Source organism: Rhincodon typus, chromosome 16 (genome assembly GCF_021869965.1).
Source record: "Rhincodon typus isolate 14 chromosome 16, sRhiTyp1.1, whole genome shotgun sequence".
Lineage (NCBI taxonomy): Eukaryota > Metazoa > Chordata > Chondrichthyes > Orectolobiformes > Rhincodontidae > Rhincodon > Rhincodon typus.
The window spans coordinates 19573902-19593310 of record NC_063347.1 but is presented as its reverse complement, the minus strand read 5'-3'; the positions used below and the strand labels follow the sequence as shown (position 1 = coordinate 19593310).

Below are 19409 nucleotides of genomic sequence, written 5' to 3'. Positions count from 1 at the left end.
TCAAGGAATGGGCAATAAATATTGGCCGGTCAGAATGCCCATGTCCCACAAGTGAATAAAAATACTCAGCCTCTTGCATTAACAACTAAACTTTCAACATTTCGTATGTTTATATTATATTGAAATAATCATCATTACAATAGATTTGAGTTGGCAAATCACCAGGTTCTAATGATTTACATCCCAGAGAGTTGAAAGTGGTGCCTATAGCGATAATGGATGCACCGGTGATTAATTTTCAAAAGTCTACAGATTCTGGAATAGTGTCTGTAGATTGGAAGGTTGCAAATGTAACCACACTATGTAAGAAGGGTAGGAGGGAGAAAATGGGGAAGTAAAGACCTGTTAGTCTGATGTCAGTAGCAGGGAAAATACTAGAATCTGTTATAAAGGTACAGTAAAGTCGCCATAGTCTCACCAGGCCTCAGGGATGTTCTCTCTTTAGGGACAGGCAACAGGTTGTGGTTTAACCTGAACATCGCCATGCCTCAGGAGAGTGGAAACGTTGAAAAGGTGAGTCTTTTGTGGAACTGAGTTCTGAGGAAGGGTCACCGGACCCGAAACGTTAACTCTGTTTTCTCCTCCACAGATGCTGCCAGACCTGCTGAGCTTTTCTAGCAACTTCGTTTTTGAATCTCATAAAGTATGTGGTAATTGGTTACTTAGAAAATAACAGTAGGATTGGCAAATGTCAACATTGATAATAATATTACCTTTTTGTTGATGTTATCAGCAGAGCAGATAATGGGGAGCCAGTGGATATGGGTATTTAGATTTACAGAAGACTTTTAAATAACATCCCATTGAGGAGGTCAGTAACCAGAATTATAGCACATGGGATAAGTTGTAAGACAATGGCATTGATTTAGATATGGTTAATGGAAATAAAACAGAAAGATGGAATTAATGGCTCATTTTCAGATTGGCAGGTTTTGAGTAGTGGGATACCACAAGGATCAGTGCATGGACATGACCTGTTCACAACCTGTATCAATGATTTCAATGTGGGGACCAAATCTAATGTTTCCAAGTTTGCAGATGACAACAAATTAGGTGAAAATGTGTATTGTTAGGATTACATAAAGAGGCTTCAGAATAATTTGGACAGGCTGAGTAAATGGGCAAGAACTTGGAGGATGAAATATAATGTGAGATTTTACACATTGGTAGGATGGTTGGAGGTGCAGAGTATTTATTAAATGGAAAGAGATTAAATGTTGATGTCCAATAGGGCCTAGGTGTTCTGCTCATAAGTCACTGAAGGCCAAAATCCAAATGCAACAAGCAATTAGGAAGACAAATGGCTCCTTGACCTTTTCCACAAGAAGTTTGAGTACAGGAGTAAAGGTGTCTTCCTTCAGGAAGCTTGACAGTATCCAGGACAAAGCAGCCCACTTGATTGGCACTACATCCATAAGCATCCACTCCCTCCACCGACCCTCAGTAGCAGCAGTGTGTACTATCTACAAGATGTGCTGCAGAAATTCACCAAAGATCCTCAGACAGCACCTTCCAAACCCACAATCACTTCCATCTAGAAGGACAAGGGCAGCAGACATATGGGAACACCACCACCTCCAAGTTCCCTTCAAGCCACTCACCATCCTGACTTGGAAATATATCACCGTTCCTTCACTGTTGCTGGGTCCAAATCCTGGAATTCCCTCCCTAATGGCATTGTGGGTCAGTCTACAGAAGGTAGACTGCAGCGGTTCAAGAAGGCAGCTCACCACCACCTTTTGAAGGGCAGCTAGGGATGGGGAAGAAATGCTGGCCAACCAGCAATGCCCACATCCCGTAAATGAATAGGAAAAAAATTATGTAATATCTTTGTGAGACCTCACCCAGACCATTATGTGAAGTTGTCGTCTCCCTGCTCAAGGAAGAATGCACAGTCCGCGAAGTGGATGCAGCAGAGGTTCACCAGACACATCCTTGGGATGATGTAACTGTCCTAATGTGGAGAGACTGGGGAGACTGGGCCTGTATTCTCTGGTGTTTTGAAGTCTGAGAGGCAATATCAGAGAAAATTTAAAAATTGTTAAAGGTACGGACAGGGTTAGGTCAGTGGTCTACAACCAGGGACGCAGTCTCAGAATAAGGGGCATGCTACTTAGGACTGGGATGAAGAGGAATTCCTTCACTCTCAGAGTTGTGATATTTTGGAATTCACTACCCCAGTGGAAGCTCTCTATGCTAAAGATAGAGATAGCTAGATTTCTAGATATTAGAGGCATTGAGAGATAAGAGGATAATGGTGGAAAATTGCATTGAGGTATATGATCAGTCTTGATTTGAAATGGTTTGAGGGGCTGAATGGCCTACTGCTACTTCTATATTCTTAAATTTACTATTTGATTACTGTTAGAAAAATCCATTTAGTAAGATCTTTCAGTTGTCCATCTGACTGTTGTTAAGCTCTTGTAAGGCAAAACGATATTAGCTGAGCTTTAATGCGTAATACATAATTGTCATGCCTGTATCTACTGTACTGTTGTCTAGGAAAAGTACATATTTGAACTTTGCAATTATATCCAATAGATGATACACAGATACATGCAGCTTTACAATATGTGTATCTGTGTTCTTTGATTGATTAACTGCATTTCTCTAATGTTAAGATTCATAAGTCTCTACTGAATAAATGAGAATTTCCGAGCTAACCACTTGACTCTTAAAATTGCACAATCTGTTATCATACATAATATCATTCACCAGAAAAGGTGAATCTAGAATTCAAGATATCACCAAAAGAAATGCAAACATAAATTGTGGGGATTTGGGCATAATTTCAGAGGTAATAACTTGCATGTGAGCTCCCTCTTGTGCTCAGAGCTGACAGTACATCATTTTAGTTACAACTGTTCAAAGTTATGATAAATTGGCAAACTACAGGTTAAAAGAGTGACACTTATAGCTTTGAGTCATAACTTTCATGAATAAGTAGCAATAATTTGATGGTATGATGTACAAATTCAGGCAGTTTTAGCTTTTGTTTATTACATATTGAAAAACCTACAGCAAGACTAGCAGAAAGGGATCTAGACTCGAAACGTTAGCTTGCTCTCTCTCCATGGATGATGCCTGACCCGTTGTGAACTCCAGCATATTTTGTTTTCAGAAAGGGATCACAGGCCTACTATTTAAAACTAAGAGTAATATATGACAGAGGCTGGATGGAGGTCGAGTGCTGAGAGACTAGGGTGGTCGAGGAAATGTGAAATATCCCGTGCCATACATGGCTTCAGGTCTTCGGTAAGGGTCGGTAATGTGTGAGCACTCTCCAATTAACTTTTCAATTATTCCAAAACTTGTAGTAAAATTTAATGGTTAGGCTTTAAGGGAAATGCTTTTAAATTGTTATTTCAACACTAACAGCACAAATCAACCATTCTTCACATTTTCAGTTGTTTCTGGAGAGATTATGCTGAGAAGAATATTGTTTTGAGCTATGACACTTTTGGAAAGATTTGGATAGTACAAGAGATTTCCAAATTTTTTGTTATATTTTCGGGATTTGGGCTTGAATCTTTCATTAATTAATGGCTTAAAATAGTTGGCCTACATAATGGATTTGGGCAATTTCAATTCAGTTTCCAAAAGTTGTCAACTGACAGTTAATAACAACACAACAATTTGTGTTTATGAAGCACTTTTAATCGAACTAAAACATCTCAAGGTGCTTTACAAGGGAGTAATGTAATACAAAGAGATAATAGGGCAGATTGTTCTTTTTTCTTAAAAGGTAGGTTTTAAGGAGTATATGTCAGGATGAAAAGCTAGACAGATGGAGAAATATAGGCAGGGTTTTTGAGAAAGTGGGTCCTAGCAGCTAACGGAAATCAGGGATGCCCCAGAATGTCAGAATTCTAGATGTGCAGATAGCTTGGAGGGTTGTGAAGTGGAAGACATTACAAAAGATAGGGAGGGGCAACATTATAAACACCCAATCCAGAGCTCTATAGCTTAATTCCAATATCAATTGTGAAAGTACATTGTCTATGGATATTGCAAGTGGAAATTACCAAACAGAAGAAAGTAAAAAGCAAATCAACTTGTATCTTCTAGTGGAATGGTAAAAGCCAAGAAAGAAATTTCCATCCTTATTCTTTCATTCATTTTAACTTGGGAATAGTACCCTGAAATCCAAGAAAGCACGATCTGTTTTTGAATAGTGAGAGCTCTCCCGAAAAACTGCATTGCGTTTTTAAAGTTTTTAACATTATCAGTGGTGCTGATAGTACTAGATATTAGTATAGTTTATCTTACCTGTTATTCAGTTTCATGATGTAGATTTACAAAGATTCCTAAATGCTTTTGGCATTTACAGAAACAGAACAGCTATGAAAAATGCAGTTTTGCTCACTATTATATCAGAATTTGTTTCAAAGGTTCATGAGATTGCGTCACTTAGAATATGGTTCATATGCTGGGGATGACTAGTGTTGCAAACTCTGCAATTCGGCAACCTAATTTCAAAACTAGTTGAATTGATTATGCAACCTAGTGAAGTGAATTTATAAACTAATGAATTGGTGGCATTATCCCAAGGTCATCATGGATAAATGAATTTGGCACAATTGAAGTCATCTCACTTTGGCTGCATCTGATTTATAATACATTGTAACATTTTCTGAAGTGCATGCTTAGAAAACAAATATTCATTCCAGAAGACTTACTAAAGCAAACGACCAGCTTCAAACTAACTGGCATTGTTCCATAAAAACTAACAAACCAACAAAATAAACACAACTGTAAAGTCACCCTGAATATAAGCTTACACTTATGTTCTTTAAGATGACTGAATCTACAGCCTTCTGACTCAGAGACAAGATTACGAACGACTGAGCCAAACTGAACTGGAGATAAATATAATTGTACATAGGGGTACACTAAGATCCCCAGCTGGAGGCAATAACATAATTCCTTTTAAAATCAACATCCTGTCCTTAGGCCTAGATAACAAATCCCATGACTTCAAAGACGACCAAAACTTATCCGTCAGTTAGCTTCACAAATACAGATTAACTGGTTATTATCACATTGCTGTTTGTGGAAACTTGCTGTACATTGATTGCCTGACATGTTTTTAGTCACAGCACTTGAGGAGTACTGAACATGTTATGAACTGCCTTAGGGCATCCCAAAGGTCACAAAGGGTGCTGTAGAAGTTTTAGTCAGTTTGTAAGATCTTCTCTGAACTGCTTCTAATGCAAGTAAACCCCCTTAAATAAGGAGAATAAACATGTCCATGGTGACATAGATGTGGTTTCAAAATGCTTCATATTTTCTCACTTTCGTTCCACCTGCACACCGGCAATCCTCATAGCATTTTAATCTGCAAGATTGCTAAGTAATAACAAGGGAGAGCAGAGAGTAATCTAGAACAAAAAGGAACAATTTTGAGTTTAAAAGCACGGTTGTTATTGTATAGGCCAAATGTCATTTAAAACTCAACAAAGTGGCATGAATTAGTAACATTTATTCTGTAACGTACAAGGTCTTTCCATACATTGTGAGCACTGTCGTTAATGCTATTATCTCTTTAATTCTCCATTCAATTTCAGTTCCAAGTGGAGGGATAAAGCTGTAGGAACCACCTGTTCACAGCTTCATTCAACTTACTTCCTTTTAGCAGTAACTGTCCATCCCTGCTTTTAAAATAATAAATGCATTTGCCACTGCACTACTGGAAACATGTAAAGTGCTTCAAGTCATTTTAGCTACGGACCCCTTGTGTAATTTTCAAAAAGTTATCATGTGTCAATGTTCTGCAAATGAATACTTTAAGCAACATCCCACCTATATTAAAAGCGAAATACTGAAGATGCTAGAAATCTGAAACAAACACAGAAAATGCTGGAGAAACTCAACAGGTCTGGAGAGAGAAACACAGTTAATGATTTAAGCCCAGTATAACACTTATTTGTGTTCCAAACAGGATGAATAAAACCTAGAAAAAGTTTTCTAGATATGAAACACTGTTAGAAAGAAGATATTAAAACATACAGCAAAATTAAGTTTCAATCTATTTCTTGACACCATCACCTTACAGTGATTCAAATCCAGAGAAATTAACCCTCTGTATCAAATCATTGAAGTTTGACTTAACCACATCTTCTCAGTTCTTTCCTGTAATTTGTGGAATCATCTTACATGAATACTCAAAACTGAGAGCTGAGATACTCTGAGCTTTTAATAATCTGCAGATTTTTAGCTAAACACTCAGTCTGGAAGTTGCATAAACCAAACTTTTCTACTGATCAGTTTTCCTCTATTATTCCCAAGAACTTCTTCTCCAAGATTTCGAAGCTACAATCAATCCTTCATTATTCTGAACCAAAAACAAATTAGTGTCTCTATTATAAATCAACAGAGTAAAAATAATCCTTCCTTTAACAGTTCAGAGGGTCTCTGCTGCCTCAGGCAAAGTGGATTAGTCCAGTGTTCTGAAAGGTATGTCTGATTATTTTTAAGACCCTTCAAAAATGTAACCAACTCCATATACCGCTATTTTAAAATACAAACTCTAAAAGTGATATTAATATACATATATAAATCAGACACCTTTCATCACAACTCACCCCAAAGAAAAATGAAAATGATAAGTGGCATTAAAATTCACATAGAAGAATTATTTTTTGAAGATTATTTCTGTATTACATTATCAGTAATATCTTTACATGGAAAACAAACTTCACAGCAATCACATTTTACTTAAATCAGTTTGCATCATGGCATCTGGGTTCCTCCATATGTGCTCTTAATAAAGATTAGCCATGACATTGCCTTTTCTAGGCAGATGACTGCTTTAAATTGTATAGCTGGAGGACCAAACTCCACTGAAGCAATCACAAGTTCTTGCCTTGAAATATCTCCAAACAAAAATAGAAAGAAATCAAAGGATTAAATAACACTTTCTTCCACATTGTTAGTATGTAGAATTCAAACTTATGTAGAGCCAACACAAGATTCAATGGCTCCTCTTCCACCATTGAGTATTTTTGATGATGTGTATTCAGTTTCTTTGAAAAATAATTGACAGCTCAATCTTTATTTAATCTTTTTGTATTAAAGTGGCACTTATACCAATGCCGTTAACATTAGCAGTTAGTCTGAATGGGTTCTCACAATGTACTTTCATAATGGATTCGAGTGCAGCTAAGACTGAAGCATTATTGACACAGCTTTCAAGCTGTCAAAGGCATGCGCATGTTCTTATGTCCATTCAAATATCTGCCTTTCTTTCACAAATTTACTAAAGAAGCCATATCTTTTGATTCCCGAGAGATTAAAAATCTGTCTATCCCACTCTTAACTGGAGATCCCACCATCCACTGCGGCAGAGAATTTCAAAAATTTATAATCCTTTCTCCATATTTCAGTTTGAAATCATAAACCCTTTGTCCTGAGATTGTGCTCCTGCATTTGTGTTTCTGTTGGTCATGGAATCTATCTCTCAGCAGCTGCCCTGTAAAATCCTTTCAGACTCTTGTAATCTTGCATCCTAAATCATCTTACTTTCCTCTAGACAGTAGAGACCAAATTTGCTTAGCCTCTTATCACAGGACAACCCCGTTATCCCAGGGCTTAATTTAGTTTAACTTTTGATGTATAGCCTCTAATACAAATATATTTTTTCTTAAAAGGGGAGGCCAAAACTGCATGCAGTATTTCAGATGCCTCATCACAACCCTGTATAATTTTGTAAAACAAAGAACCGTAGGTGCTGTAAATCTGAAACAAAGTTCAGGTATTTCTGCTACAACGCAAATTAGCTGTAATGCAATTGAGGAGTAGTGGATGCTGTTTGGATAATGTGAACTTTCTACTGTACAGTATAGCTACTTTCTATAGCAATTTCCCCATAACACGATTTTCTATAGTGTGAGGTCGCACAAGAACGCAACTATCATGTTACAGGACAACTACCTGTTCTAGAGAAACCCAGCAGGTCTAGCAGCATATATATAGAGAGAAACAGAGTTAACATTTCAAGTCCAGTGACTTGAAATTTAACTTGGTTTAACTCTCTCTATAGATGCGGCCAAACCTGCTGAGTTTCTCCAGCACTGGCTTTATTTTCTCTTTCCCAAACAATTGTAACAAGATGTATTTATTCCTGTACTGCACTGCCCTTGCAATAAAGGCTAATATACCATTTTCTCTTTCTATAGATGTGGCCAGACCTGCTGAGATTCTCCAGCACTTCCTTTTTTTTCTTGTTTCCTATACAATTGTAACAAGATTTTGTTACTCCTGTTCTGCAGTGCCCTTGAAATAAAGGCTAATATGCGATTTACATTCCTAATTGCCCTGCTGTATCTGCACATTAACTTCCTGCACATATTGCATAAGAACATCCAAGTATCTTGGAAAATTGATACTTACAGATTTCACATCTTTTAAAATATATTTTGCTCTTTCATTCTTATGACCAACGTGAATAATGTCAAACTTCCCTACGTTATAGACCATCTGCCATCTTGCTGATCTCTCACTCAATCTGTTTGTATCTCTTTGAAGCCTCTTTGTCTTCTCCCCACAACTTAGTTTTCCATGTAGTTTTGTAGCATCAGCAGACTTTGGTACACTACTTCCTGCCTCAGCATCAAAATCATTGATGTAGCTTGTAAATAGCTGAGGTCCCAACACTGACCCTTTGTGATACTCCATTATTAACTGCCTGTCAACTTGAAAATGTCCCCCTTATGCCTGCTCTCTGCTTCCTGTTGGTTAACAAATCCTCTATCTATGCTAATATGGTATCCTCAACTCCATGGCCCCTATCTTGCCTGTTAACCTTTTGCGCACCACCTTATCATATGCCCTTTTTTTAAGAGAGATTCAGAAAAGATATTAGCTAGAACTCAAAAACAGCCGTGGGTGATTGAGATACTGATCTCACTGCATACACTAAAGCCTTTAACAATAAGATGCCTGGCACAAATCCTTCCAGGAGTCAATTGGAGACACAAAGATGCTCAAAAATAAAACAGAAACAAGCCCAATTTCTTGACTTACAGATCTTGCTCAGTAGAAAGGTAGGATGATTTCACAAGGTCGAACATAAGTTAGCACTGTCTTTGAAAAATAACTGTTCCATTCAGCATTCAAGGCTTTTAACCTTAACATTTTCAGAGATTCTTAATTCATCTTATTTTGTGATTACAATGCTCCTGTGTGCAATCTTTGGAACCATGAGATCTGCAGACATTATCCTTCCACCTGAAACAGAGAACAAAGATTCAGCCTCATGCCTGTGTTTCAATAAGAAACAGTCTGTCTTTAGTTCTTGAGATGATTCATGGGATCAATTGTCATAGCTGGCACGACTTGTACAATCATATATCAACACCTTACTCTGTTGAAACCTAGAAATTAATTCTAAAATACGATCATTGTTGAAATCCAACTCAACAGGTCTTAGTTCCAAGTTAATCATTTGGTGTTTATTTTAGACCAATGTTTATATCCCTTTTTTGTGCTGGAATTCAAATTTTTCATTTTTAATCTTTAACACTATGATGTTGACTCGTAATAATAAATTAAAGGTAAAGTTTTTAGCACTTCCATCCTTATACATTATGTGCTTCCTATTCATACTTAGCACACAAGACCATTTCTCTCGTGCACTTTTGCGAATTCCTTCTTCTTAAAATCCTTACAGTGCGGAAGCAGGCCATTCAGCCTATTGAATCCACACCAACCCTCTGAAGAGCATCCCACCCAGACGCACCTCCCTACCCTATCCCTGCAACCCTGCATTTTTTCCATGGCTAATCCACCTAACCTACACATCATGGGCAATTTAGCATGACCAATTCACCTAACCTGCACATCTTTGGACTGTCGGAGGAAACTGGAGGAAACCCACGCAGGCACAGGGAGAATGGGCAAACTCTGCATAGTCACCCAAGGGTGGAATCAAACCCAGGTCCCTGGTGCTGGGAGGCTGTAATGCTAACCACTGAGCCATTGTGCCACCCTTCCGTAAACCCCAGCACACACACCTTGTTCTGTTTCTGCTTATTTGAAGGATTCTTTTTCAACACTGAGTGTTTGCCTTCGGTTTCTTTTGTTTCCTTGTAAAACATAAGTTATTACCTGGATCTGTAATAGGGTTGCCCTACCAACCCTCCAGGATTTGCCTGGAGTCTTCAGATTTTTAAAATCAATCAGTAGGTCTTTCTTGAGCAGCTCTGGAGAAATATCACATGGACATGAGAAAGAGATTGTGATTTTTTTAAAATTTTCTTTAAACAGTTCTCTTTAACAGATGTACAAATATTGAAAATGGGATTTTAAAAAGGCTGTTCTGCTGACAGCCAAGCATCATTTAACTCTGTAAAGGGTCTTTTTACTCTCCAATTTGGTTAGGAAGGCAGTGTATGAAAAGGTAGACCTGTGGCTGGAGTGTGGAGGTGAGTCATAATGATAAAACTCATTTCTGTAGCATGACATTGTTGGATCATTCAGACTAAGCTACTTTGGTTGGGATTTAGTGCTCTGTACATTAAGTATTGGGGCAGGTGGATGCAGCGATGACTAACTCCCTCCCTCCTTTTCTGTTGCTGAGTTAATATGCTGGAACTCCGTCCCTTACAGTGCTGTGGGTAGCCCTACACCCTGAGACTGTAAAAGGTAAAGTCATCGCTACTTTCTCAAAGTGTAGGGGGATGGGCAATAATTACCAGCAATACCCACCTCCTGTGAATGAATAAATCATGCACTGCAACTTAACCTCACCCCCTTTGGCATCAGCGACCTCTCCCTCTCTTTCTCCATTTATTTTATTCATTCATGGATTGAGGGAATTGCTGGCTAGGCAGCATTTATTGCCCATCCCTAATTGCCCAGAGGGCAGTTAAGAGTCAACCACATTGCTGTGGGTCTGGAGTCACATGTAGGCCAGACCAGGTAAGGATGGCAGCTTCCTTCCCTAAAGGACATTAGTGAACCATTCATATTCATAGTTATCCCAGAACAACGACAACACTGGCATCTAACTGACAAGTGGAAAATTGTCCAGGTTGTCCTGCACACAAAAAGCTGGACAAATCCAGTGTGAACAAGTACTGCTCCATCAGTCTATTCTCAATCATCACCATAGTGATGGAAGGTATCATTAACAGTGCTATCAAGCAACAACGTGCTCACTGATGCCCAGTTCGGGTTCCGCCACTCTGTTCCTGACCTCATTACAGTCTTAGTACAAACATGCGCTAAAGAGCTGAACTGCAAAGGGGAGATGAGAGTTTCTGTCCTTGACGTCAAAGTTGCTTTAGACCGAGTGATACATCAAGGAGTCCTAGCAAAACCAGAGGCAATGGAAATCAGAGGGAAATCTTCCTGCTGATTTTTGCCATGTCTAGCTCAAAGGAATATGGTTGTGGTGGTTGGAGGTCTGTCATCCTCAACTCCATGTCATTACTGCAGGAGATCTCTCAAAATAGTCTCATAGGCCAACCATCTTCAGCTGCTTCGTTAATGACCTTCCCTCCATCATAAGGTCAGATATGGGAATGTTCACCGATGATTGCACAATGTTCATCACCATTCGCGACTCCTCAAATATTGAAGTAGTCCATGTTCAAATGCAGCAAGACCTGAAAAATGTCCAGATTTGGCCTGACAAGTGGCAAGTAACATTCATGCCACACAAATGCCAGGCAATGACCATCTCAAATAAAAGACAATCTGACTACAACCCCTTGACATTCAATGTCATAACCATCACTGAATTCCACACTATTAACATTCTGGGGGCTTAGCATTGACCAGAAACTAGACTAGCAATATAAATAAAGAAAAACAGAAATTTCTGGAGAAACTCAGTAGGTCTGGCAGTATCTGTGGAGAGAAAGTAGAGTTAACATTTTCAGGTTCAGTTCTGAAGAAGGATTACCTTAGTCTGGGGCTTTTTTTCCCTGGAGTGTCAGAGGCTGAGGGGTGACTGTGTAGAAGTTCATAAAATCACGAGAGGCATGGATAAGGTGAATAGCCAAGGTCTTTTTCCCAGGGTAGGGGAGTCCAAAACTAGACGGCACATGTTTAAGGTGAAAAGGAAAACATTTAAAAACAACCTGAGGGGCAACTTTTTCATGTAGAAGCTGCAATGTTTATGGAATGAGCTATCAGAGGAGGTGGTGGAGGCGGGTACAATTACAACATTTAAAAGGCATCTGGATGTATACATGAATAGGAAGTGTTTAGAGGGACATGGGCCAAATGCTGGCGAATGGGACTAGATTAATTAACTAGTCAGCGCAGATAAATTGGACTGAAGGATCTGTTTCCGAACTGTACAATTCTGTGACTCTATGACCCGAAACATTAACTTTGCAGTCTCCCCACAGATGCTGAATTTCTCTTGCAATTTTCTTTTAAATTTCCACCATTGCAGTTCATTGTTTTTCTTTTGTCATCGATGCAAATACTTTGGCTACAAGATCAGGTTGAAGGCTAGGAATACTGTGGTGAGTAACTCACTTCCTGACTCTCCAAAGCATGTTCACTATCTGCAAGTGATAGAGTTACAGAGGTCTACACCATGAAAACAGGCCCTTCAGCCCAATTTGCCCATGCCGCCTATTTTTCACAATTTAAGTTAGTCCTGTTTGCCTGCTTTTGGTCCGTATCCCTCCATACTTATCCCATCCATATACCTGTCTAAATGTTTCTTAAATGATGAAACTGTACTCGTTCCACCACTGCCCTGAGCAGCCCATTCCAGGCAATCACCACCCTCTGTGTGACAAAATTGCCCCTCTGAACCCTTTCGTATCTCTTCCCTCTCACCTTCAACCTATGCTCTCTAGTTTTAGGCCCCCTCTACCACTGGGAAAAGCTGTCCGCTGTCTACCTTATCTAAGCCTCTCGTGATTTTATATACATCTTCAAGGTCAAACCTCAGTCTCCTATGGTCCAGGAAAAAAAGCCCAGCATATCCAACCTCTCCTTATTGCTCAAACCCTCTACCCCAGGTAGCATCCTAGTAAATCTGTTCTGCAATATTTCTAGTTTAATAATATCCTTTCTAAAGTAGGGTGACCAGAACTGCACACAGCAACTAGAATTGCACACAGGATATAAGGTACAAATCAGGAGTGTGATGGAATACTCCCTACTTGCCTGGATGAGTGCAGCTCCAAGAACACTCAAGAAGTTCAATACCAGCCAGGACAATGCAGCCCTCTTGATTGGCACCGCATCCACAAACATTCATAAACACCACCACTGATGCTCAGTAGCAGTTGTGTGTGCCATCTGCAAGATGCGCTGCAGAAATTCACCAAGGCTCCTTAGCTAGTGCTTTACAAACCCAGACCGCTACCATGTCAAAAGACAAGAGCAGCAGATACATGGAAACATCACCGTCTGCACGTTTCTCTCTAAGCCAGTCATCATTCTGTATTGGAAATGTTTTGCTATAACGTCAATGTCATTGAGTCAAAATCCTGGAATTCTCTCCCCAGCGGCATTATGTTTCTACAACTGTGGTTCAAGAAGGCAACTCACTTTACCACCTTCTCAAGGGCAATTAGTGAAGGGCAATAAATGCTAGCCCAGCCAACAAAACCATATTTCCTAAATATGCTTTTATAAATCTTCCTGTCATAGAACATAAAACATAGAACATAGAACATTACAGCGCAGTACAGGCCCTTCGGCCCTCAATGTTGCGCCGACCTGTGAAACCAATCTGAAGCCCATCTAACCTAAACTATTCCATTATCATCCATATGTTTATCCAATGAACATTTAAATGCCCTTAAAGTTGGCGAGTCTACTATTTTTGCAGGCAGGGCATTCCACGCCCTTACTACTCTCTGAGTAAAGAACCTACCTCTGACATCTGTCCTATATCTATCACCCCTCAATTCAAAGCTATGTCCCCTCGTGCTAGCCATCACCATCCGAGGAAAAAGGCTCCCACTGTCCACCCTATCTAATCCTCTGATCATCAGTTCATAAGTACATTGGTCAACTAAAATTTTATGTCTATAACTGTAAAAAGCAGATGGAGAGTGATTCTTCCAAAAGTACAATCTTTAAGGAGAAGCAGAAGTTTAGTGATACTGATGAGACTTTAAAATGCAACTTATAAGGAAAATATGAGGTTAATTAGTATGCTAGTTAGAAATACACGTGGTATGGTTTACTGGAAATCCCCAGTTTTGTTTTTGCGGTGGTTTGATGTTAATGTTGTTCACTTTAAAGTGAATACAGAATCACTGTGACACAACAACAGAAAAATTAAATAAAAATCTCTGTTGATGATATCCATATCAAACAATTCTTTAGAGTTCTAATAAAAAGAAAGCTGCATTCTAAATCAAAAGCTTCTTTTGGCGCTGTTCAAATAGTAAATGAAGCAAAAAAGACAGGATTGTAAATAAAGCTTGTCTGTATGGCAAGAAATCTTTTGATAGTCACCAGCAAAATTTGGAGACTTAATCAAATTAATCGGTTCTGTGGGAGCTAGGTCTAACCCATAGAAATAAGGTTAACTAAGGTTACAGGCTGCAACCTACTTTTTTCTTTAAAAATTGTTTTATTCCCTGTGTCTCTGTGTTAGATTCAGGCAGAGATTTTAAAGGCCATGTTTACCATCTTTGGAAGTAGCAGCTAGTTAACTTCTTGAAAGTACTTTCAGTCTTCAACTTTTGTCAACATCTCCACTGTTTAATACATCTGGATACCTTAAATCATTTTCAAACAAGAGAACTGTTAGATGTTTACAGTCAACTGCCAGCCAGGTCAGAAACTAAATTCTGTCTGGAGTTTTACTGAACAAAGTTATGTTCAAATGCTTTCACGATCTCTTGGATCATGTCCCACTACATCCTATATTTTCAGATGACTGAATGCTCACCTGAGCTATTTCTGATTTGAAGCATGCTCAAAGCCAATTAATACCAATGTTGTTACGTACATTGCCTCATTACACGAAAGATGTGGAAGTGTTGGAAAAGGTGCAGAGGAGATTTACCAGGATGTTGCCTGGAATGGAGGGAAGATATTATGAGGAAAGTTTGAGAGAGCTAGGGCTTTTCTCTTTATAACGACGAAGGATGAGAGCTGACTTGATAGAGGTGTACAAAATGATCAGAGGTATAGATAGAGTGGACAGCCAGAGACTTTTTCCTAGGGTGGAGGTAGCTATTACGAGGGGTCATAGTTTTAAAGTGAGTAAAGGTAGGTCAGAGGTAGGTTCTTTACTCAGAGAGTGGTAGGGGCGTGGAATGCATTGCCGGAGAGGGTAGTGGAGTCGGTCTCATTAGGGGCATTTAAGCAGCTATTAGATAGACGTATGGATGATAGTATAAGGTAGGGGTGGAGGTTAGATAGACCTTAGGTTTAGAGTAAAAACTCGGCACAATTTCCTGGGCCGAAGGGCCTGTACTGTGCTGTATAGTTCTATGTTCTATGTTCTATGTACATGCCTCTTTCGCCCCATTCTGATTGTCCAAGGCTCTGATGTACAATGTAATATACATAACTAGTAGTGACATGTTAACGGTATATTCCTTGATAAAAACAACTTTTATAATACAGATTTGTGTACACCTCTAAGGTAATGTATTAAATGGAATCTGCACTGTTCTGCATCAAATTACTCTGTATCTATTAGGACTCATGGAATAATGTAGAAATTCAGATTTTTTTTTGCTTTATTTGTCCCAGCTTAATCCCTTCCTCACTGGTATTAGTAGTAGCTCAGTTGGTAACAGTTGTAGCTCCATGTCAAAAATTTGTTGGTTCAAGAACTACTTCATGAAACAGTAAATGAAGAAATTTCTTCTTATCTCAATCCTAAATGGCCAAGTTTTACATGAAGAAACCATCCTTCATTCTAGACTCTCCAGCCTGAGGAAACAGCTACTCAGTGTCTAAGCTCCTCTTAAATAAGAATCATAGAGTCCCTACAGTGTGGAAGCAGGCCATTTGGCCCATTGAGTCCACACTGATCCTCCAAAGAGCATCCCACCCAGACCCACCCCATCCCCGTAACCCTGCATTTCCCATAGCTAATCTTCTGGTCTGCACCTCCATGGACACTGTGGGCAATTTAGCACAGCCAATGCACCTAACCTGCACATCTTTGGACTGTAGGAGGAAACTGGAGCACACAGAGGAAACCCACGCAAACGTGGGAAGAATGTTGTAAACTGCACACAGTTGACCAAAGGTGGAACCAAATCTGTGTCCCTTGTGCAGCAATGCTAACTACTGAGCCACTGTGCCAACCCAATGGGCCTAACCCTCAAATAGCTGTACAGTCATTGGTCTTAAAGTACATGCCTTGCCGACCAGCTGCCCAAAAGATGAAATCTAATTAGTGCACTTTGCAGCTGGGACAACGAGCTGAAAAATCAGGAACAAAGAAACACCAGTTTTATTTTCTCTAACCAATATCACTGACAATAGATGAAACACCTACTAATTGATGCTGAACTAGCACAGTCCCATCATGAAACCGGGAAGAAACTGGCCTCTAAGGCTACAGGCGTACATCACTGTACTGCTACCCACAGGTCATCTGGATAGCTTTTTTAGCAAGTTAATTTTGTAAAACAAAACTCCACATGAAGCACCACAAGGAAACGTACATTAAACCTGTTTTTCTCAAAATAAATGTGGCATAAGAGTAGTTGCAGTTTCACTTTGCATTCTCCAAAACCAGTCATTCTACAGATAAAATGGTTAAGCTGCACCCCAGCGTTGGAAAAGTTAGTTCCCAGTTCAAGCTGTTCCTCTTGAATGGAGCTTAGAAAATGGAAATGCTAAGCTTTTGGAAAAGGTGTTGGCAGGTAAAGAGAAAGATGCCAATGAAAGGGGTTGTTGTTATGGAAGTAACAGTAATCAATCTTGATGATATGAATGACAAATATTTGAAACTGAGTTCTGGCTAGAGCAGAGTTTCACACAACATATTTCAGGATGAGTGAGCAGTCAGGTGGGTTTTAGAATCCTTGAAATTGATGTTCTGCAACCTTTGTCTTCATATATTAAATGTGGATTACTTAAAAAACACAACTTAAATTTTAAACATTAAATCTAATGGCTTACAAAATGTAATGTTGTGACATGAACTGTGTAGCATTTGATGCACAAGAAGTCTTCGTCTGGCATGTCTAAATGGAAACATTGTTGACACATTTGCGAATAATGCACTCAGGTTACTTGAATTGTTAGAACTCACCCACAAAAATAAGAAATATAATCTAATCACTTAAGTTCAAAACATTAACAAAATACAAAGTTGCTGAATTAGAGACAGTCATTCACCAGGTGAACACCTTCAAAAGCTTCTTTTTCATCCAGACACCATGATGTCTCCCAAAGAGCTATGCTTGATCTCCTGCTGTATTCTCATTTACACTGATCCTCAGCAATGTCATGCTGAAAGAAAACATTAGTTTCCATAGCATATTGATGACATTCGGCTTCACTATTACCTCTCTCAACACCACCACCAACACCCTCTCTAATGTTATCATACTACGTGCCTGGCATCCAGAGATAGCAGGAACTGCCGGTGCTGGAGAATCTGAGATAACAAGGTGTAGATCTGGATGAACACAGCAGGCCAAGCAGCATCAGAGGAGCAGGAAAGCTGATGTTTCATGTCTGGACCCTTCTTCAGAAATGGGGGAGGGCAAGGGGGCTCTGAAATAAATAGAGAGAGAGGGAGGCGGTGCTAGAAGGTGGATAGTGGAGCAGATAGGTGGAGAGAAGACGGACAGGTCAAGAAGGCGGGGATGGAGCCAGTAAAGGTGAGTGTAGGTGGGGAGTTGGGATGGGGGTTGGTCAGTGAGGAGGGAGGGGCGGGTAGGTGGGAGGGAAGACGGACAGGTCAAGGAGGTGGAAATGAAACTAGTAGAGGTGAGTGTAGATAGGAAGTGGGGGCGGGCACTGGTCAGTGAGGTGTGAGGAGCGAATAGGTGGGAGAGAAGACGGACAGGGCAAGAAGGCAGGGACAAGAGGGTAGGCTGGTCTTGGGATGTGGTCGGGGGTGGGGAGATTTTGAAGCTCGTAAAGTCCACATTCAGACCATTGGGTTGTAGGGTTCCAAGGCAGAATATGAGGTGCCGTTCCTCCAGTTTTCGGGTGGCATCGTTGTGACACTGGAGGAGTCACGTTGTGTCATCCAGGGAGTTGGAGGGGGAATTGAAGTGGTTCTCGACTGGGAGGTGTTGTTGTTTGTCGTGAACCACTTCAACTCCCCCTCCAACTCCCTGGATGACACAACGTGAATCCTCCGGTGGTGTTCCACAAAGCGGTCTCCGAGCCTCCGCTTGGTTTCCCCGACGTAGAGGAGGCCACATCTGGAACAACAGATACAGTATAAGACATTAGCGGATGTGCAGGTGAACATCTGTTTAATGTGGAAGGTTTTCTTGGGGCCTGGGATGGAGGTGAGGGGGGAGGTGTAGGGGCAGGTGTAGCACTTCCTGGGTTGCAGGGAAAGGTGCCAGGAGTGATGGGGCTAGTGGGGAATGTGGAGCAGACGAGGGAGTCACGGAGAGAGCGGTCCCTCCAAGAGCAGATAAGGGTGGGGAGGGAAATATATCCTTCGTAGTGGGGTCAGATTGGAGGTGGTGGAAGTGGCAGAGAATGATGCATCGAATCCGGAGGTTGAAGGGGTGATATGTGAGGACAAGGGGAATTCTGTCTTTGTTGTTATTGCGGGGAGGGGGTGTGAGGGCTGAGGTGCAGGAAACACAAAAAATGCAGTTGAGGGTGTTTTTGACCACTGTGGAGGGGAAATTGCAGTCCTTGAAAAACGAGGACATCTGGGATGTCCGTGAGTGGAACGCCTCATCTTGGGAGCAGAATCGGCAGAGGCGGAGGAATTGGGAATAGGGGATCGCATCCTTGCAGGAAGGTGGGTGAGAGGAGGTGCAGTCTAGGTAGCTGTGGGAGTCGCCAGGCATGAAATAGATATCAGTTTCCAGGTGGATGCCAGAGATGGAGACAGAGAGGTCCAGGAAGGAGAGAGAGGTATCAGAGATGGTCCAGGTGAACTTAAGGTTGGGGTGGAAGGTGTTAGTAAAGTTAATGAACTGTTCGAGCTCCTCGTGGGAGCACGAGGTGGCGCTGAAACAGTCATCAATGTAACGGAGGAAGAGGTGGGGGATAGTGCCAGTGTAGCTGTGGAAGAGGGATTGTTCCACATATCCTACAAAGAGGCAGGCATAGCTTGGGCCCATGCGGGTACCCATGGCCACCCCCTTAGTCTGTAGGAAGTGGGAGGAGTTGAAGGAGAAGTTGTTAAGGGTAAGGATGGGTTCGGTTAGGCGGATAAGGGTTTTGGTGGTGGGGGACTGGTTGGGCCTGTGGGACAGGAAGAAGCGGAGGGCCTTTAGGCCATCTGCATGGGGAATGCAAGTATGTAGGGA

At 40.6% G+C, this 19409-nt stretch overlaps 1 long non-coding RNA gene across 2 annotated transcripts in view; it reads right to left on the bottom strand.

Annotated features, from left to right (window-relative positions):
* Positions 1 to 17458, bottom strand: part of LOC125485114 — a 144329-nt gene extending 126871 nt beyond the window's left edge. The window contains exons 1-2 of one of the 2 annotated variants that reach the window (XR_007263891.1): positions 17296 to 17458; positions 9025 to 9228 (exon numbers count right to left, since the gene is read on the bottom strand). This is a non-coding gene — a long non-coding RNA (uncharacterized LOC125485114). Of the gene's footprint in view, positions 1 to 5462; positions 9229 to 17295 lie in introns of those variants that run through there. The other variant, XR_007263890.1, reaches the window with a different exon arrangement.
* Positions 17459 to 19409: the final 1951 nt, after the last annotated feature.